Raw genomic sequence first — 23,172 nt, forward strand, 5'->3', positions numbered from 1 at the left:
TCATTCGTTCTACGATACAAGGGGATCCTGATACAACTCACACATACGAAAGTGCTTTAAAAGATACTCTTCTTCAGGGGGGGATTCTTCATCTTCACGGTTAATGTGCTTGGCGAAAGGCGAGGGCGTTGTCCAACTCCTTGCGGGTCTTGTACATCACATAGTCGAGGTAGGCAACATAGTGGTTCATCTCCGGGTGTGGGGTCATGATTATTGGTCTTCCCATGGGGTCATGTCCTGGGTAGTAAATGAAGCGGGTATTCTTGAGCTTGTTTATATTCTGTCCGCACAGACGGGCAATTGCTTCTTGCATCGCTCTGACGAGTCCTTCCTTCCAAGTGCTTCCTGTTACAGAAAACCAGATGGTTTCCCATGTTGGGGCTCCAAGCTTTCCTCTCAGATCTGTAGTAACTTCCCACCGAGGTTGTTCTCCCGATGGATTGTTGAGGGGTATTCCGAAGAACTCGGGATACGGGCGTCCTAAATAATCAACCAGTTGTTTCAAATCCTTCTCGAACATGAGGTTTCCTCCGTGGCCAAGCTGATAAGACTTGCAGGTGTACTCCATCTGTGAAGAATTATGATGAGTAAGTTAGAGAAGTGTGTCAAAATTTTATATAGTAGTATAAGAAGCATAGAGCATAACTTTCTTATTTTGAAGAAGATCTCAAGGATAAGAGGGAGAATAAGTTTTTATAAATAATCACTTCATTTTTTTTGAAACTAAGTTTTTCAGACGTCCATTCTAACTAGGGTCTCCTAAGGTCAACAATGGCTCTGATACCAACTTGTCAACACCCGGATTTTTAAGTCCAGATGCCTATTATGCCATTCCTTGCAATCCCAGGAATATTGTTTTTGCGAGACATAATAGATTGATATCACAACACATCATTCATTACAACACATAATCGTCTTACAAATAAAGGATCACATGATCCAGTCTCATTACAATAATAGAAGTTCTATTGATCCATTACATAACACATAGCGGAAGCGAAATAGCGTAGTAGTTGTCCATCTATTTCACAGGCAACTATTGACGTCAGGAGTGATCCTAGTTGTCGTAGACGTCCTGCTGTCCTTCTTCCGGGTTCTGGTACTCGTCTTCATAGTCTGGCCATTTGAATAGCCAGTGACACATCCATGAGTACTTTGAAGTACTCGCAAACTAATACTAAGGTAATTACTATCAACTATAGTAAGGGGGTTCTAAGCTCTAGTTTCATTTGCATAAAGCCAATTTTATTTCATAAGCACTTTTAATAATCCAAGCCTCTTCAATTAACTAACTCAAGGGGGAACATTAGTGTCATTCCCACAACTCAGTTGTGTTTCAAAGTCAAAGTCACCTTTCAATTTCAAGTCACAAGTCACCATTCATATTTTTAGAAAAGTTCTGATGACGGAACAGTATGGCCTTTCCAACTGTCCATAACCGCGGACGCGGCTATTCGAATAGGTTAAACTCTGCAGAGGTTGTACACTTGTGCCACAACAATTGCAATAGTTCGTCAGGGGTAACTGGCCCTGATTTATCGTACGCAGTACGCGAACTACCAATCCTAACCTTTCATTTGCATACTCTAGTATAGGCACCTCTCCCCATGAGCTTGGCCTCCCGGTGAAAACAAACCGTCAACCCGGGAACTGCACAGGGCTTGGGTAGTACATTCACCTCATTTCACGTCATTTCACATTCAATGGAGGCAGCCTCGGCATAACCCCTATGACGCTTGTTCAGAGGGAACCCATACTAAAATATAAGTTTCCAGCTAAGCCTTACCCAGATTCAGGTATTGTGGGGGTACTTGTAAAATTGGAATGGTATCGCATCCGAACCCAACCATCAGTTTTGGTAAACTTCATCGAGTCATTCACAAGTCACATTCACCTTCAGAATCTTTCAATAGAATGACTCATCATTCCAAGGTTTTCAAAGTCATTTTATTTCACAAGTTCCCAACTAGAGTAGTCATTTTTAATATCGAGCACTAGCAACTAGTTATGAGGGGTGCTAAGTATCTTGGAGTTTGCTAGGCTAAGTGTGATGCTTTTGTACTACTCTATAACTAAACCAAGTGAATCATAAATCAAAAAGTAACTTTGATAAATAAAATCCAATAAAGCTGGTAAAGTAAAAACTTAGGATAGGATCATAAAGTAAAATATAATGGTGCCTTGCTCTTGTAGAGCTTTGCACTTTGCAAGAATATAAGCTTGCAACCAAAATAGCTTGCATTAGTCTAGCTTGCCTTGATTGGTGATGTGATCAAAGTTTTCTGGCTCTTCCTCTTGGTAGAAGACCTCTTCCTCTTGATAGCCTCCGGTACTAGCGTCTATAAACGATTACGAGGATACAATCACCAAACAACACTTAAGTAATCTTAATTAGCCTTATTGGCTCACACAAATGATCTAGCATCACTATTTAACATTTATTCACAAATTATGCTAGGGTTTCTTACATAGTAATAGGACAATAATTTCCTCTCATTGAAATTGGAGTTAGGGTTTCTATGTAGTTCTTTGGAGAAAATAATTTCCTCTCATTGAATCTTCTTAAGATTTAATCTTCTCAAATAACCAGGTATGATCACATGTTGACCAAGGTCAAAACTTCACACTTATTATTTGAAAAAATGATTTAAATGTGATTCATCATCTCATGTGATTTAAATAACCATTGTAATTTAACTACTATTTTGATTTAAGTTCCTCAAGTGAGCAAGTATGAACCTAAGCAATAGAGGTCATCACATTAATTCATAATACTTGAGAAAATGATTTAAATGAGGTGCTACACCTCATAGATTTAATTTCCTAAAATTTGAAATAGTTTAAATGGACTAGTATTGACTACATAGCCAATATTTTGCTTCTAGCCCATGATCATGTACAGAACCCATATGATATTTTTACATAAACAATTAGAGTATTTGAAAAGTGAACTATGAGAATTTGAATCACCTCAAATTTCATCATGGTTGATTTTATAAATTTATTTGAATGCTGAAAACTCTCTGTCTTGTTATTTTCACTATTCACAATCTACACAAGCTATGAGGTTAAATCTAGTGAGATTAGCTAGATAATTTCATAAGATTTCTGGAACATTTTGATTTGCTATATTTGGACGTGTAGATTTGAAACTATTCAATTTTTAGCACAGACCAGTACTGAAAAAATTGCTGAAACAAGATTATTTGAATTATCCTAAAATGGGCTAGACGGGAACACTAGTGGGCCGAAAGATTTAAAATGCAGAAGGGCCAGCCCAACTTAGCGCTGCGGCTAGCTGACAAAGGGTCCCACTGGTCAGCGACTCCATTCTACCGAAACGGTAAGTGCTAACCTCAACCGTTGGATTAGATGCAGATCTGACGGCTGTGAGTCGTCGTCACCGTCGGGGAGAAGACCTTGCTGGAGCGGCGGAGGTAGGGGGTCGGCGGCATGCTGGAGCTCCGGCGAGGGGTGGTGCAGGTGCTAGATGAGGTTGTCAAGGACGAGGATTCCACTGGTAGCCGTGGGAGGAGCGGAGGTGGACGGAATCGTGCGATTGCTCTGTGGCGGACTCCGGCGATCGACGGAGAAATTGGGGCGGTGTAGGGCGTAATCGGCTTGGAGAAGAGGTGGAGGAGGTCGAGGAGAAGGAGGGGAGCAGGAATGGTGTGGAGGTTGCAGTGCGGGAGGGTCTCTATTTATAATCGCGCGGGTGCTGCGAGGGGCCGTGGACGGTCATCGGCGGCAATGGCGCTCCAGGGCTCGAAGGGGCAAGCTAGGGGGCGCAGGAGGTAGGCGACGGCTAAGCAAAGCTCAACGTGTAGCTGGTGCAAAGAAAAGAGGAAGGGACGGCTCGTATCGCTTCCACGACTGCGGCGGTACTGGCGGCTAAATTTTTGATGATGGCGACGGCGACGGTTCCTCCGCGAGCTATCAAGGATGTCTAGGAGGTAGAGGAGATGATGGCCAAGCTTGATGCAGAGGGAGGGCTGCAGGGGAGGAAGAGGGCGATGGCACACGCGTGTGCTCTGGCGCGTCCAGGACGTGCCCGTGCGCGCTCACCGCGTGCCTGGCGGGTTTCTGGCGTGTCTGGGCGTGCGACGTTCGGCCAATGCCGTGCTCTCCTTCGCTCAGGACTGGTACTGGCGTGCGTAGAGGAGTGCAGGAGTGCTTGATGACATGGTGCTACTGACCAGAGAGGAAGGGTGAGGTAGGGTGGCATGGTGGTGTCCTTGTGCTCGGCATGGATGCAAGGGTGATCATGTCATTGGATGTTATTAATAACAAGGTTATGTCATTGGATGAAAGATATAATGGACACACACCCATTTAAGCGTAGCATAAGATCACGTCATTAAGTTCATTTTGCTATTAGCTTCCGATACATAGTTACCTAGTCCTTTGACCATGAGATCATGTAAATCACTTATACCGGATGGGTACTTCGATTACATCAAACGACACTGCGTAAATGGGTGGTTATAAAGATGGGATTAAGTATTCGGAAAGTATGAGTTGAGGCATACGGATCAAGAGTGGGATTTGTCCATCCCGATGACGGATAGATATACTCTGGGCCCTCTCAGTGGAATGTCCTCTAATTAGCTTGCAAGGATATGAATAGTTCATAAGAGATGATATACTGATATGTCTCCAACGTATCTATAATTTCTTATGTTCCATGCTAGTTTTATGACAATACCTACATGTTTTATTCACACTTTATAATGTTTTTATGCATTTTCTGGGACTAACCTATTAACAAGATGCCACAGTGCCAGTTCCTGTTTTCTGCTGTTTTTGATTTCAGAAAAGTTGTTTTACAAATATTCTCGGAATTGGACGAAACAAAAGCCCACGGTCCTATTTTCCACGGAGTGTTCCAGAAGACCGAAGAGGAGTCGAGGAAGGCCAGCAGGGGGCCCTCCCCATATGGCAGCGCGGGGGGCCCCACTGCCGTGCCGAGACGTGGGGAGGGAGCCCCCTGGCTCCCTCGACGCTGCCCCTTCGCCTATTTATTCCATCATCCCCGAAAACCATAGTACCGAGAGCCAAAATACCAGAACAGTTCCAGAGACGCCGCCGCCGTCAACCCTAAATCGGGGGGTTCAGAAGATCTCCTCCGGCACCCCGTCGGAGAGGGGAATCATCACCGGTGGGCTCTACATCACCATGCCCGCCTGTTATCACCAGATTTTAACCAAGTCAGAGGTGGGCCGTGATTGAGATGGGCTTAGAAAATATGCATGGAAAATATTCATGAATCGGCCTTGTATAAGAGTTTGGGCTAGATTGCCCGTGTATCTGTAAATTATAGTAGGTTACGTGTCGGTTAGAATTAAGAGATAGAGTTTAGCTCGTACACGGTTAGGATTATTCCAAAGTTAGAAAGTCTACGGACTATAAATATGTATCTAGGGTTATTGAGAAAAGAAGACGATCACGTTCACAACAAACCAATCTAGGCGCATCGCCACCCCTTGTTTCGAGGGTTTCTTCCGGGTAAGCGCCATGCTGCCTAGATCGCATCTTGCGATCTAGGCAGTATCAAGTTTATTTGTTGTTCATGCGTTGCTCGTACTGAAGCCTTGTTGATGGCGAGCAACACCGTTATCATAGATATGTTAGGGTTAGCATCGATATTATCTTGATGTATTCGTCTAGTTATGCTATCCCTAGATATCTAGCTGCCCTTACACCTATTTTAGGTGTAATGGCAGCACCTTGCTTAGTCTTTATTTAGTAGATTCGATCTGTTATGGTTGTTCCTTGTTCTTCAAGGTTTAGTTTGATATCCATATGGTTAGGCCTTGCAAACGAGTTGAATGATCCAGTAGTGCGTAAGGTATAGTTTGCTGATCCGAGAGGGGAAGTTCCGGGAATCAACTCTATGTTGGTTTTTAGGCCTTGTCTAGGGCTGGTTTTCTATTATCTTTCGTGTCTGCTAGGCTCAACTACGTGTAGGACGTTCCGGTTATGTGGTGAGAACCCTAAATCGTCGTAGATCGTTTTAACTTAGTATTGATCAAGCAGGACCACCATGTTATCGTAGATCCAATACGAATCATGGGTGGATCGGCTCCTTGAGCTGATTCATAGGATAACCTGAGAGCCGATCGAGGCTCGTATTTAATGTTTATGTGTATGCCATGCAGGAAACTAGTCGAAGCAATCCATCACCTTCCTGACCAGGTATAGGTCAGGTGGCACGCCCTTGCACCAGCTTGGACGTGTGCCGGAGCATTGCGGGCCGTCGCCCGAGGGACCAGGACCCACCAGCAGTCCTGGGAGCCTCCCGGCTCTCCGTGTTGCCCGTCGCTGCTCACCGGTGGGTTTTGGCAGGCAACACATTCTGGCACGCCCGGTGGGACAGTCTACAGCAACTGCATCGACATCTGCACCAGAGATGGCGGAAGACCCAGTCACGTACGAAGATCTGACTGAGGAGCATAAGAAGAAGTATAATGAGCTTAAAGCTCTCTTCGAAGCCGACCTCATCGGCTCTTTCGAGAGGACCCGCACACATGGCATTAGGTGGAAAGGGTTCTCAGCTGAAGGCGCTCTCGATGGAGTGGATCTGTCTACTTCTTCAGAAGAACGCACCAGAGCTCTGCGCCAGGAAATTAATTATATGGTGGCTCATTCGCTACACCGTCATTCTGAGAGCCTGGTGAACGCTTTCGAGCGCGTTGCGCTTCGCGTAGTCCAGGAAATCATGAAGCATCGGTACTCTCCGTCAGGACCTACCTTAGGGACTCACGAAGGAGAAATACCATTCCAGACCAGGCCGCAGCTGCCATTCGCGCTAGCAGCTCCAGAGCCGCCGGGTTCACCGGCATACGTCGTCTACAAGATCGGTGGCGATCCTAGTGATTACCAGTTCTTGTATGAACCACCTAAGGAGATTCCGCACGGATACATGTGCACATACGTGCCGGACTGCAATAACTGGGCGCGCACGAACCAGATTGCAACAGGAGGGATTTCTGGAACAACAGGAGGGGTTTCTGGATCGGATCCCGAGAAGCAGGCGTGGCTAGCTAAATATGCCACTGCCACGAATCATCAAAGCCCAGCTCCTACAGCTAACACCGTGGACCAGATCAGTGCAATCTTGAGAGACCAGTTCGGCATGGTGCCGAAGAGGAGGGCAATCGGCTATTCCAAGCCGTACCCCAACGAGTATAATTTGATTCCACTACCGCCCAAGTATCGGCTCCCTGAGTTCTCAAAGTTTAGTGGATCAGAAGGGTCTAGTTCAATTGAGCATGTGAGCCGATATTTGGCGCAGTTGGGCATGATTTCAGCATCATATCAGTTACGCGTGAGGTTTTTTGCGCAATCTCTCACAGGATCGGCTTTTGGGTGGTACACCTCGCTGCCACCAGATTCAATCCGGACGTGGAAGCAGATGGAAGAGCAGTTCCACATGCAATACCACTCAGAAGCTTCCGAGGCCGGCATTGCCGATTGATACGTCTCCGACGTATCGATAATTTCTTATGTTCCATGCCACATTATTGATGATATCTACATGTTATATGCACACTTTATGTCATATTCGTGCATTTTCTGGAACTAACCTATTAACAAGATGCCGAAGTGCCAGTTCCTGTTTTCTGCTGTTTTTGGTTTCAGAAATCCTAGTAACGAAATATTCTCGGAATCGGACGAAATCAACGCCCAAGTTCCTATTTTCACCGGAAGCATCCAGAACACCCGGGAAGGACCAGAGGGGGGGCACTGGGCCCCCAGACCATAGGCCGGCACGGCCCAGGCCCTGGCCGCGCCGCCCTACGGTGTCGTCGCCCCTTCGACCCTCCTGCGCCGCCTCTTCGCCTATTTAAAGCCTCCGTCGCGAAAACCCTGATACGATTGACGAAAACCACAGAAACCTTCCAGAGCCGCCGCCATCGCGAGGCCAAGATCTGGGGGACAGGAGTCTCTGTTCCAGCACGCTGCCGGAGCGGGGAAGTGCCCCCGGAAGGCTTCTCCATCGACACCGCTGCCATCTCCACCGCCATCTTCATCACCGCTGCTGCTCCCATGAGGAGGGAGTAGTTCTCCATCGAGGCTCGGGGCTGTACCGGTAGCTATGTGGTTCATCTCTCTCCTATGTGCTTCAATACAATAATCTCATGAGCTGCCTTACATGATTGAGATTCATATGATGATGCTTGTAATCTAGATGTCATTATGCTAGTCAAGTGAGTTTTACTTATGTGATCTCCGGAGACTCCTTGTCCCACGTGTGTAAAGGTGACAGTGTGTGCACCGTGTGGGTCTCTTAGGCTATATTTCACAGAATACTTATTCACTGATGAATGGCATAGTGAGGTGCTTATTTATATCTCTTTATGATTGCAATGTGTTTGTATCACAATTCATCTATGTGCTACTCTAGCAATATTATTAAAGTAGTTCTATTCCTCCTGCACGATGTAATGGTGACAGTGTGTGCATCCGTGTTAGTACTTGGTTTATGCTATGATCATGATCTCTTGTAGATTATGAAGTTAATTATTGCTATGATAGTATTGATGTGATCTATTCCTCCTACATATGCATGAAGGTGACAGTGTGCATGCTATGTTAGTACTTGGTTTAGTCTTTTGATCTATCTTACACTATAAGGTTACTTAAATATGAACATTTAATTGTGGAGCTTGTTAACTCCGGCATTGAGGGTTCGTGTAATCCTACGCAATGTGTTCATCATCCAACAAGAGTGTAGAGTATGCATTTATCTATTCTGTTATGTGATCAATGTTGAGAGTGTCCACTAGTGAAAGTGTAATCCCTAGGCCTTGTTCCTAAATACTGCGTTACTACTGCTTGTTTACTGTTTTACTGTGTTACTACTGCTGCAATACTACCACCATCAACTACACGCCAGCAAGCTATTTTCTGGCACCGTTGCTACTGCTCATATATATTCATACCACCTGTATTTCACTATCTCTTCGTCGAACTAGTGCACTGATACGTCTCCGACGTATCGATAATTTCTTATGTTCCATGCCACATTATTGATGTTATCTACATGTTTTATGCACACTTTATGTCATATTCGTGCATTTTCTGGAACTAACCTATTAACAAGATGCCGAAGTGCCGATTCTTTGTTTCTGCTGTTTTTGGTTTCAGAAATCCTAGTAAGGAAATATTCTCGGAATTGGACGAAATCAAAGCCCAGGGGCCTATTTTTCCACGAAGCTTCCAGAAGTCCGAAGATGAAACGAAGTGGGGCCACGAGGTGCCCGGACTACAGGGCGGCGCGGCCTAGGGTTGGGCCGCGCGGCCCTGTCATCTGGAGCCCTCGTGTGCCCTCCTGACTTGCCCTTCCGCCTACTTAAAGCCTCCGTGACGAAACCCCCAGTACCGAGAGCCACGATACGGAAAACCTTCCAGAGACGCCGCCAACGCCGATCCCATCTCGGGGGATCCAGGAGATCGCCTCCGGCACCCTGCCGGAGAGGGGAATCATCTCCCGGAGGACTCTACGCCGCCATGGTCGCCTCCGGTGTGATGTGTGAGTAGTCTACCCCTGGACTATGGGTCCATAGCAGTAGCTAGATGGTTGTCTTCTCCCCATTGTGCTATCATTGTCGGATCTTGTGAGCTGCCTAACATGATCAAGATCATCTATCTGTAATTCTATATGTTGCGTTTGTTGGGATCCGATGAATAGAGAATACTTGTTATGTTGATTATCAAAGTTATATCCATGTGTTGTTTATGATCTTGCATGCTCTCCGTTATTAGTAGATGCTCTGGCCAAGTTGATGCTAGTAACTCCAAGAGGGAGTATTTATGCTCGATAGTGGGTTCATGTCTCCGTGAATCTGGAGGGGTGACAAGAACCTCTAAGGTTATGGATGTGCTGTTGCCACTAGGGATAAAACATTGGTGCTATGTTCAAGGATGTAGTCACTAGTTACATTACGCGCAATACTTAATGCAATTGTCTGTTGTTAGCAACTTAATACTGGAGGGGGTTCGGATGATAACCTGAAGGTGGACTTTTTAGGCATAGATGCATGCTGGATGGCGGTCTATGTACTTTGTCATAATGCCCAATTAAATCTCACTATACTCATCATGATATGTATGTGCATGGTCATGCTCTCTTTATTTGTCAATTGCCCAACTGTAATTTGTTCACCCAACATGCTGTTCGTCTTATGGGAGAGACACCTCTAGTGAACTGTGGACCCCGGTCCAATTCTCTTTACTGAAATACAATCTACTGCAATACTTGTTCTACTGTTTTCTGCAAACAATCATCTTCCACACAATACGGTTAATCCTTTGTTACAGCAAGCCGGTGAGATTGACAACCTCACTGTTTCGTTGGGGCAAAGTACTTTGGTTGTGTTGTGCAGGTTCCACGTTGGCGCCGGAATCCCTGGTGTTGCGCCGCACTACATCTCGCCGCCATCAACCTTCAACGTGCTTCTTGACTCCTACTGGTCCGATTAAACCTTGGTTTCTTACTGAGGGAAACTTGCCGCTGTGCGCATCACACCTTCCTCTTGGGGTTCCCAACGGACGTGCCAACCACACGCATCAAGCAAATTTCTCGGCGCCGTTGCCGGGAGATCAAGACACGCTGCAAGGGGAGTCTCCACTTCTCAATCTCTTTACTTTGTTTTTGTCTTGCTTAGTTTTATTTACTACTTTGTTTGCTGCACTAAATCAAAATACAAAAAAATTAGTTGCTAGTTTTACTTTGTTTGCTATCTTGTTTGCTATATCAAAAACACAAAAAAATTAGTTACTTGCATTTACTTTATCTAGTTTGCTTTATTTACTGTTGCTAAAATGGCCAACCCTGAAAATACTAAGTTGTGCGACTTCACAACCACAAATAATAATGATTTCTTATGCACACCTATTGCTCCACCTGCTACTACAGCAGAATTCTTTGAAATTAAACCTGCTTTACTGAATCTTGTTATGCGAGAGCAATTTTCTGCAGTGTTAGTTACGATGATGCTGCTGCCCATCTTAATAATTTTGTTGAACTATGCGAAATGCAAAAATATAAAGATGTAGATGGTGATATTATTAAACTAAAATTGTTCCCTTTCTCATTAAGAGGAAGAGCTAAAGATTGGTTGCTATCTCTGCCTAAGAATAGTATTGATTCATGGACTAAATGCAAGGATGCTTTTATTGGTAGATATTATCCCCCTGCTAAAATTATATCTTTGAGGAGTAGCATAATGAATTTTAAACAATTAGATACTGAACATGTTGCTCAAGCTTGGGAAAGAATGAAATCTCTGGTTAAAAATTGCCCAACCCATGGATCGACTACTTGGATGATCATCCAAACCTTCTATGCAGGACTAAATTTTCTTCACGGAATTTATTGGATTCAGCTGCTGGAGGTACCTTTATGTCCATCACTCTTGGTGAAGCAACAAAGCTTCTTGATAATATGATGATCAACTACTCTGAATGGCACACGGAAAGAGCTCCACAAGGTAAGAAGGTAAATTCTGTCGAAGAAACCTCTTCCTTGAGTGATAAGATTGATGCTATTATGTCTATGCTTGTGAATGATAGGACTAATATTGATCCTAATAATATTCCATTAGCTTCATTGGTTGCACAAGAAGAACATGTTGATGTAAACTTCATTAAAAATAATAATTTCAACAACAATGCTTACCGGAACAATTCTAGTAACAACTATAGGCCATATCCTTATAATAATGGCAACGGCTATGGTAATTCTTATGGGAATTCTTACAACAATAATAGGAGTTCACCCCCTGGACTTGAAGCCATGCTTAAAGAATTTATTAGTACACAAACTGCTTTTAACAAATCTGTTGAAGAAAAGCTTGGGAAAATTGATATACTTGCTTCTAAAGTCGATAGTCTTGCTGCTGATGTTGATCTTTTGAAATCAAAAGTTTTGCCTAATGAGAATCATCATAATAAAATTGTTACTACAGCAAATGCCATCCAAGTTAGAATTAATGAGAATATAAGATTAATGGCTGAACTACGTGCTAGGTGGGATAGAGAAGAAAATGAAAAACTAGCTAAAGAGAAGAATATAGCTAAAGTTTGGACTATTACCACCACTAGTAATGCTAATGCTACACATGTTGCTGCACCTTCTACTAATACTAATAAAAGAATTGGTGTTAGCAATGTTTCCACTTCTAATGCAAAGCGCGAAAAAGCTGCACAAGCGCTAAAAGCTATTTGAAACTGCTGTGATAAAGCTGCTGAAATTTTTTCCAACATTGGGGATGATGATCCCATTGCTTTAGATTATAATGGTTTGAATTTTGATGATTGCCACATCTCTGAAGTTATAAAGTTCTTGCAAAAACTTGCTAAAAGTCCTAATGCTAGTGCTATAAATTTGGCTTTCACACATCATATTACAAATGCTCTCATAAAAGCTAGAGAAGAGAAACTAGAGCGTAAAGCCTCTATTCCTAAAAAGCTAGAGGATGGTTGGGAGCCCATCATTAAGATGAAGGTTAAAGATTTTGATTGTAATGCTTTATGTGATCTTGGTGCAAGTATTTCTGTTATGCCTAAGAAAATTTATAATATGCTTGACTTGCCACCGCTGAAAAATTGTTATTTGGATGTTAATCTTGCTGATCATTCTACAAAGAAACCTTTGGGAAAAGTTGATAATGTTCGCATTACCATTAACAATAACCTTGTCCCCGTTGATTTTGTTGTCTTGGATATTGAATGCAATGCATCTTGTCCCATTATATTGGGAAGACCTTTTCTTCGAACTGTTGGTGCTATTATTGATATGAAGGAAGGTAATATAAAATATCAATTTCCTCTCAAGAAAGGTATGGAACACTTCCCTAGAAAGAGAATGAAGGTACCTTTTGATTCTATTATGAGAACAAATTATGATGTTGACACTTCGTCTCTTGATAATACTTGATACACACTTTCTGCGCCTAGCTGAAAGGCGTTAAAGAAAAGCGCTTATGGGAGACAACCCATGTTTTTACCTACAATACTTTGTTTTTATTTTGTGTCTTGGAAGTTGTTTACTACTGTAGCAACCTCTCCTTATCTTAGTTTTGTGTTTTGTTGTGCCAAGTTAAGCCGTTGATAGAAAAGTAAGTACTAGATTTGGATTACTGCGCAGTTCCAGATTTCTTTGCTGTCACGAATCTGGGTCTACCTCCCTGTAGGTAGCTCAGAAAATTAAGCCAATTTACGTGCATGATCCTCAGATATGTACGCAACTTTCATTCAATTTGGGCATTTTCATCTGAGCAAGTCTGGTGCCATTTTAAAATTCGTCAATACGAACTGTTCTGTTTTGACAGATTCTGCCTTTTATTTCGCATTGCCTCTTTTGCTATGTTGGATGAATTTCTTTGATCCACTAATGTCCAGTAGCATTATGCAATGTCCAGAAGTGTTAAGAATGATTGTGTCACCTCTGAATATGTCAATTTATATTGTGCACTAACCCTCTAATGAGTTGTTTCGAGTTTGGTGTGGAGGAAGTTTTCAAGGATCAAGAGAGGAGTATGATGCAACATGATCAAGGAGAGTGAGAGCTCTAAGCTTGGGGATGCCCCGGTGGTTCACCCCTGCATATATTAAGAAGACTCAAGCATTTAAGCTTGGGGATGCCCAAGGCATCCCCTTCTTCATCGACAACATTATCAGGTTCCTCCCCTGAAACTATATTTTTATTCCATCACATCTTATGTGCTTTTTCTTGGAGCGTCGGTTTGTTTTTGTTTTTTGTTTTGTTTGAATAAAATGGATCCTAGCATTCACTTTATGGGAGAGAGACACGCTCCGCTGTAGCATATGGACAAGTATGTCCTTGGTTTCTACTCATAGTATTCATGGCGAAGTTTCTTCTTCGTTAAATTGTTATATGGTTGGAATTGGAAAATGATACATGTAGTAATTGCTATTAATGTCTTGGGTAATGTGATACTTGGCAATTGTTGTGCTCATGATTAAGCTCTTGCATCATATGCTTTGCACCCATTAATGAAGAAATACATAGAGCATGCTAAAATTTGGTTTGCATATTTAGTTTCTCTAAGGTCTAGATAATTTCTAGTATTGAGTTTGAACAACAAGGAAGACGGTGTAGAGTCTTATAATGTTTTCAATATGTCTTTTATGTGAGTTTTGCTGCACCGGTTCATCCTTGTGTTTGTTTCAAATAAGCCTTGCTAGCCTAAACCTTGTATCGAGAGGGAATACTTCTCATGCATCCAAAATACTTGAGCCAGCCACTATGCCATTTGTGTCCACCATACCTACCTACTACATGGTATTTTCCGCCATTCCAAAGTAAATTGCTTGAGTGCTACCTTTAAAATTCCATCATTCACCTTTGCAATATATAGCTCATGGGACAAATAGCTTAAAAACTATTGTGGTATTGAATATGTAATTATGCACTTTATCTCTTATTAAGTTGCTTGTTGTGCGATAACCATGTTTCTGGGGACGCCATCAACTATTCATTGTTGAATTTCATGTGAGTTGCTATGCATGTCCGTCTTGTCTGAAGTAAGAGAGATCTACCACCTTATGGTTAAGCATGCATATGTTAGAGAAGAACATTGGGCCGCTAACTAAAGCCATGATCCATGGTGGAAGTTTCAGTTTTGGACAACAATCCTCAAATCTCAAATGAGAAAATTATTAATTGTTGTTATATGCTTATGCATAAAAGAGGAGTCCATTATCTGTTGTCTATGTTGTCCCGGTATGGATGTCTAAGTTGAAGAATAATCAATAGCGAGAAATCCAATGCGAGCTTTCTCCTTAGACCTTTGTACAGGCGGCATAGAGGTACCCCTTTGTGACACTTGGTTAAAACAGTGCATTGTGATGATCCGGTAGTCCAAGCTAATTAGGACAAGGTGCGGGCACTATTAGTACACTATGCATGAGGCTTGCAACTTATAAGATATAATTTACATGATGCATATGCTTTATTACTACCGTTGACAAAATTGTTTCATGTTTTCAAAATCAAAGCTCTAGCACAAATATAGCAATCGATGCTTTTCCTCTATGGAGGACCATTCTTTTACTTTCAATGTTGAGTCAGTTCACCTATTTCTCTCCACCTCAAGAAGCAAACACTTGTGTGAACTGTGCATTGATTCCTACATACTTGCTTATTGCACTTATTATATTACTCTATGTTGACAATATCCATGAGATATACATGTTACAAGTTGAAAGCAACCGCTGAAACTAAATCTTCTTTTGTGTTGTTTCAATGCCTTTACTTTGAATTATTGCTTTATGAGTTAACTCTTATGCAAGACTTAATTGATGCTTGTCTTGAAGTGCTATTCATGAAAAGTCTTTGCTTTATGATTCACTTGTTTACTCATGTCATATACATTGTTTTGATCGCTGCATTCACTACATATGCTTTACAAATAGTATGATCAAGATTATGATGGCATGTCACTCCAGAAATTATCTGTGTTATCGTTTTACCTGCCAAGGACGAGCAGAACTAAGCAGGGATGCTGATACGTCTCCGACGTATCGATAATTTCTTATGTTCCATGCCACATTATTGATGTTATCTACATGTTTTATGCACACTTTATGTCATATTCGTGCATTTTCTGGAACTAACCTATTAACAAGATGCCGAAGTGCCAGTTGCTGTTTTCTGCTGTTTTTGGTTTCAGAAATCCTAGTAAGGAAATATTCTCGGAATTGGACGAAATCAAAGCCCAGGGGCCTATTTTTCCACGAAGCTTCCAGAAGTCCGAAGATGAAACGAAGTGGGGCCACGAGGTGCCCGGACTACAGGGCGGCGCGGCCTAGGGTTGGGCCGCGCGGCCCTGTCATCTGGAGCCCTCGTGTGCCCTCCTGACTTGCCCTTCCGCCTACTTAAAGCCTCCGTGACGAAACCCCCAGTACCGAGAGCCACGATACGGAAAACCTTCCAGAGACGCCGCCAACGCCGATCCCATCTCGGGGGATCCAGGAGATCGCCTCCGGCACCCTGCCGGAGAGGGGAATCATCTCCCGGAGGACTCTACGCCGCCATGGTCGCCTCCGGTGTCATGTGTGAGTAGTCTACCCCTGGACTATGGGTCCATAGCAGTAGCTAGATGGTTGTCTTCTCCCCATTGTGCTATCATTGTCGGATCTTGTGAGCTGCCTAACATGATCAAGATCATCTATCTGTAATTCTATATGTTGCGTTTGTTGGGATCCGATGAATAGAGAATACTTGTTATGTTGATTATCAAAGTTATATCCATGTGTTGTTTATGATCTTGCATGCTCTCCGTTATTAGTAGATGCTCTGGCCAAGTTGATGCTAGTAACTCCAAGAGGGAGTATTTATGCTCGATAGTGGGTTCATGTCTCCGTGAATCTGGAGGGGTGACAAGAACCTCTAAGGTTATGGATGTGCTGTTGCCACTAGGGATAAAACATTGGTGCTATGTTCAAGGATGTAGTCACTAGTTACATTACGCGCAATACTTAATGCAATTGTCTGTTGTTAGCAACTTAATACGGAGGGGTTCGGATGATAACTTTGAAGGTGGACTTTTTAGGCATAGATGCATGCTGGATGGCGGTCTATGTACTTTGTCGTAATGCCCAATTAAATCTCACTATACTCATCATGATATGTATGTGCATGGTCATGCTCTCTTTATTTGTCAATTGCCCAACTGTAATTTGTTCACCCAACATGCTGTTCGTCTTATGGGAGAGACACCTCTAGTGAACTGTGGACCCCGGTCCAATTCTCTTTCTTTGAAATACAATCTACTCCACTACTGGTTCTACTGGTGTCTGCAAACAATCATCTTCCACACAATACGGTTAATCCTTTGTTACAGCAAGCCGGTGAGATTGACAACCTCACTGTTTCGTTGGGGCAAAGTACTTTGGTTGTGTTGTGCAGGTTCCACGTTGGCGCCGGAATCCCTGGTGTTGCGCCGCACTACATCTCGCCGCCATCAACCTTCAACGTGCTTCTTGACTCCTACTGGTCCGATTAAACCTTGGTTTCTTACTGAGGGAAACTTGCCGCTGTGCGCATCACACCTTCCTCTTGGGGTTCCCAACGGACGTGCCAACCACACGCATCATGCACCAATTAGGTGTGTTGGGGACACAAGAGACTTCTTGCTTTGTGGTTGCAGGGTTGCATGAGAGGGATATCTTTGACCTCTTCCTCCCTGAGTTCGATAAACCTTGGGTGATCCACTTAAGGGAAAACTTGCTGCTGTTCTACAAACCTCTGCTCTTGGAGGCCCAACAACATCTCTGAGGAAAAGGAGGGGGAAGTAGACATCAAGCTATTTTCTGGCGCCGTTGCCGGGGAGGAAAGGTAAAAGGTACTCACACTCCGGACCTCGGCTACTAAGCTATTTCCCGGCACTGTAAGTACTCGAAGCTATTTCCTTTAGATCCTGCAATTGCATCTTTTTGTTTCTTGTTTACACTAGTTTGGCATAATGGACAAGAATGAGCTTCTTATTCTATTTCCTGATTTAAAACATGGATTGTTTGATGCGAAAATTAAAAAACCTATGGAATCTTATTTGCATGCTGGTAGTAATATTAGTATGAACGCTTTGAACACCATTGTTGATAATGATATAGAAAGTTCTAAGCTTGGGGAAGCTGGTTTTCATGATCTATTTAGTCCCCCAAGCATTGAGGAGAAAATTTTCTTTGATGATACTTTGCCTCCCATATATGATGATTATAATGATAGTGGTCTTTTGGTGCCACCTACTATGGAGAGTAAATTTTGTTGTGATTATACTATGCCTCCAACACTTGATGAGAATAATAATGATAGCTACTTTGTTGAATTTGCTCCCACTATTACTAATAAAATTGATTATGCTTATGTGGAGAGTAATAATTTTATGCATGAGACTCATGATAAGAATGCTTTGTGTGATAGTTACATTGTTGAGTTTGCTCATGATGCTACTGAAAGTTATTATGAGAGAGGAAAATATGGTTGTAGAAATTTTCATGTTACTAAAATGCCTCTCTATGTGCTGAAATTTTTCAAGCTATACTTGTTTTATCTTCCTATGCTTGTTACTTTGCTCTTCATGAACTTGTTTATTTACAAGATTCCTATGCATAGGAAGCATGTTAGACTTAAATGTGTTTCTAATTTGCCTCTTGATGCTCTCTTTTGCTTCAAATACAATTTCTTGCGAGTGCATCACTAAAACTGCTGAGCCCATCTTAATGGCTATAAAGAAAAGAACTTCTTGGGAGATAACCCATGTGTTATTTTGCTACAGTACTTTATTTTATATTTGTGTCTTGGAAGTTGTTTACTACTGTAGCAACCTCTCCTTATCTTAGTTTAGTGTTTTGTTGTGCCAAGTAAAGCCATTGATAGAAAAGTAAGTACTAGATTTGGATTACTGCACAGTTCCAGATTTCTTTGCTGTCACGAATCTGGGTCTACCTCCCTGTAGGTAGCTCAGAAAATTAAGCCAATTTACGTGCATGATCCTCAGATATGTACGCAACTTTCATTCAATTTGAGCATTTTCATTTGAGCAAGTCTGGTGGCCTAATAAAATTCGTCAATACGAACTGTTCTGTTTTGACAGATTCTGCCTTTTATTTCGCATTGCCTCTTTTGCTATGTTGGATGAATTTCTTTGATCCGTTAATGTCCAGTAGCTTTATGCAATGTCCATAAGTGTTAAGAATGATTGTGTCACCTCTGAATATGTTAATTTTTATTGTGCACTAACCCTCTAATGAGTTGTTTCGAGTTTGGTGTGGAGGAAGTTTTCAAGGATCAAGAGAGGAGTATGATGCAACATGATCAAGGAGAGTGAAAGCTCTAAGCTTGGGGATGCCCCGGTGGTTCACCCCTGCATATTCTAAGAAGACTCAAGCGTCTAAGCTTGGGGATGCCCAAGGCATCCCCTTCTTCATCGACAACATTATCAGGTTCCTCCCCTGAAACTATATTTTTATTCCATCACATCTTATGTGCTTTACTTGGAGCGTCTGTATGTTTTTATTTTTGTTTGTGTTTGAATAAATTGGATTACATCATGCTTGTGTGGGAGAGAGACACGCTCCGCTGTTGCATATGAACACATGTGTTCTTAGCTTTTAATATTCATGGCGAAGTTTCTTCTTCGTTAAATTGTTATATGGTTGGAATTGGAAAATGATACATGTAGTAATTGCTATAAATATCTTGGGTAATGTGATACTTGGCAATTGTTGTGCTCATGTTTAAGCTCTTGCATCATATGCTTTGCACCCATTAATGAAGAAATACATAGAGCATGCTAAAATTTGGTTTGCATATTTGGTCTCTCTAAGGTCTAGATAATTTCTAGTATTGAGTTTGAACAACAAGGAAGACGGTGTAGAGTCTTATAATGTTTTCAATATGTCTTTTATGTGAGTTTTGCTGCACCGCTTCATCCTTGTGTTTGTTTCAAATAGCCTTGCTAGCCTAAACCTTGTATCGAGAGGTAATACTTCTCATGCATCCAAATACTTGAGCCAACCACTATGCCATTTGTGTCCACCATACCTACCTACTACATGGTATTTTCCGCCATTCCAAAGTAAATTGCTTGAGTGCTACCTTTAAAATTCCACCATTCACCTTTGCAATATATAGCTCATGGGACAAATAGCTTAAAAACTATTGTGGTAATGAATATGTAATTATGCACTTTATCTCTTATTAAGTTGCTTGTTGTGCGATAACCATGTTCACTGGGGACGCCATCAACTACTCTTTGTTGAATTTCATGTGAGTTGCTATGCATGTCCGTCTTGTCTGAAGTAAGAGAGATCTACCACCTTATGGTTAAGCATGCATATTGTTAGAGAAGAACATTGGGCCGCTAACTAAAGCCATGATCCATGGTGGAAGTTTCAGTTTTGGACAAATATCCTCAATCTCAAATGAGAAAATTATTAATTGTTGTTACATGCTTATGCATAAAAGAGGAGTCCATTATCTGTTGTCTATGTTGTCCCGGTATGGATGTCTAAGTTGAGAATAATCAATAGCGAGAAATCCAATGCGAGCTTTCTCCTTAGACCTTTGTACAGGCGGCATAGAGGTACCCCTTTGTGACACTTGGTTAAAACATGTGCATTGTGATGATCCGGTAGTCCAAGCTAATTAGGACAAGGTGCGGGCACTATTAGTACACTATGCATGAGGCTTGCAACTTATAAGATATAATTTACATGATACATATGCTTTATTACTACCGTTGACAAAATTGTTTCATGTTTTCAAAATCAAAGCTCTAGCACAAATATAGCAATCGATGCTTTTCCTCTATGAGGACCATTCTTTTACTTTCAATGTTGAGTCAGTTCACCTATTTCTCTCCACCTCAAGAAGCAAACACTTGTGTGAACTATGCATTGATTCCTACATACTTGCTTATTGCACTTATTATATTACTCTATGTTGACAATATCCATGAGATATACATGTTACAAGTTGAAAGCAACCGCTGAAACTTAATCTTCCATTGTGTTGCTTCAATACCTCTATTTTGAATTATTGCTTTATGAGTTAACCCTTATGCAAGACTTATTGATGCTTGTCTTGAAAGTACTATTCATGAAAAGTCTTTGCTTTATGATTCAGTTGTTTACTCATGTCATTACCATTGTCTTGGATTGTTGCATTCATTACATGTGTTTACAATAGTATGATCAAGTTTATGATGGCATGTCACTCCAGAAATTATCTGTGTTATCGTTTTACCTGCTCGGGACGAGCAGAACTAAGCTTGGGGATGCTGATACGTCTCCGACGTATCGATAATTTCTTATGTTCCATGCCACATTATTGATGATATCTACATGTTATATGCACACTTTATGTCATATTCGTGCATTTTCTGGAACTAACCTATTAACAAGATGCCGAAGTGCCGATTCTGTTTTCTGTTTTTGGTTTCAGAAATCCTAGTAACGAAATATTCTCGGAATCGGACGAAATCAACGCCCAAGTTCCTATTTTCACCGGAAGCATCCAGAACACCCGGGAAGGACCAGAGGGGGGCACTGGGCCCCCAGACCATAGGCCGGCGCGGCCCAGGCCCTGGCCGCGCCGCCCTATGGTGTCGTCGCCCCTTCGACCCTCCTGCGCCGCCTCTTCGCCTATTTAAAGCCTCCGTCGCGAAAACCCTGATACGATTGACGAAAACCACAGAAACCTTCCAGAGCCGCCGCCATCGCGAGGCCAAGATCTGGGGGACAGGAGTCTCTGTTCCGGCACGCTGCCGGAGCGGGGAAGTGCCCCCGGAAGGCTTCTCCATCGACACCGCTGCCATCTCCACCGCCATCTTCATCACCGCTGCTGCTCCCATGAGGAGGGAGTAGTTCTCCATCGAGGCTCGGGGCTGTACCGGTAGCTATGTGGTTCATCTCTCTCCTATGTGCTTCAATACAATAATCTCATGAGCTGCCTTACATGATTGAGATTCATATGATGATGCTTGTAATCTAGATGTCATTATGCTAGTCAAGTGAGTTTTACTTATGTGATCTCCGGAGACTCCTTGTCCCACGTGTGTAAAGGTGACAGTGTGTGCACCGTGTGGGTCTCTTAGGCTATATTTCACAGAATACTTATTCACTGATGAATGGCATAGTGAGGTGCTTATTTATATCTCTTTATGATTGCAATGTGTTTGTATCACAATTCATCTATGTGCTACTCTAGCAATATTATTAAAGTAGTTCTATTCCTCCTGCACGATGTAATGGTGACAGTGTGTGCATCTGTGTTAGTACTTGGTTTATGCTATGATCATGATCTCTTGTAGATTATGAAGTTAATTATTGCTATGATAGTATTGATGTGATCTATTCCTCCTACATATGCATGAAGGTGACAGTGTGCATGCTATGTTAGTACTTGGTTTAGTCTTTTGATCTATCTTACACTATAAGGTTACTTAAATATGAACATTTAATTGTGGAGCTTGTTAACTCCGGCATTGAGGGTTCGTGTAATCCTACGCAATGTGTTCATCATCCAACAAGAGTGTAGAGTATGCATTTATCTATTCTGTTATGTGATCAATGTTGAGAGTGTCCACTAGTGAAAGTGTAATCCCTAGGCCCTGTTCCTAAATACTGCGTTACTACTGCTTGTTTACTGTTTTACTGTGTTACTACTGCTGCAATACTACCACCATCAACTACGCGCCAGCAAGCTATTTTCTGGCACTGTTGCTACTGCTCATATATATTCATACCACCTGTATTTCACTATCTCTTCGCCGAACTAGTGCACCTATTAGGTGTGTTGGGGACACAAGAGACTTCTTGCTTTGTGGTTGTAGGGTTGCATGAGAGGGATATCTTTGACCTCTTCCTCCCTGAGTTCGATAAACCTTGGGTGATCCACTTAAGGGAAAACTTGCTGCTGTTCTACAAACCTCTGCTCTTGGAGGCCCAACACTGTCTACAGGAAAAGGAGGGGGAAGTAGACATCCCCGATCTGGCACAAGTACGACAGAAGCGTGGAGAGACGGTATCGGAATACATTCAGCGCTTCAGGACCGTCAGGAACCGATGTTATTCGGCTCGTTTGAATGAGAAAGAAGCAGTCGATCTGGCAGTGTTGGGTCTCGCGTCGCCGATCAAGGATATGGCTTTCCAAGAAGAATACACTTCACTGGCGCATATGGTTCAGAAATTATCATTGTATGAGCAGCGCCACCCAGAATTGTACCAGGACAAATTCAAACGCCCGGTAATCCTGGTTGAGACAGAAGAGGATGAAGACTCTGCAGGAGACCAGGAAGTAGCCGTGGCTGAATGGGCTCGGGGGCAAACCCCGTGTCCTGCAAATGGGTTAAACCCCAAGGTCCTGCAAAAGGGTTTGACTTCGACGTAAGCAAAGCTGAGCAGATTTTCGATCTATTGCTTAAGGAGAAGCAGCTGAAGTTACCCGAAGGCCATAAAATCCCTACGGCGCAAGAGATGAACGGAAGGCCATACTGCAAGTGGCATCACTCGTTCACCCATACCACCAGCGACTGCAAAGTGCTGCGTCAGCAGATCCAAATGGCGATAGAACAAGGCCGTCTGATTTTCAGCCAGTATGCCATGAAAGTGGACACGCAGCCGTTTCCTGCTGTTAAC

This window comes from Lolium perenne, chromosome 7 (assembly GCF_019359855.2).
Source record: "Lolium perenne isolate Kyuss_39 chromosome 7, Kyuss_2.0, whole genome shotgun sequence".
Classification (NCBI taxonomy): Eukaryota; Viridiplantae; Streptophyta; class Magnoliopsida; order Poales; family Poaceae; genus Lolium; species Lolium perenne.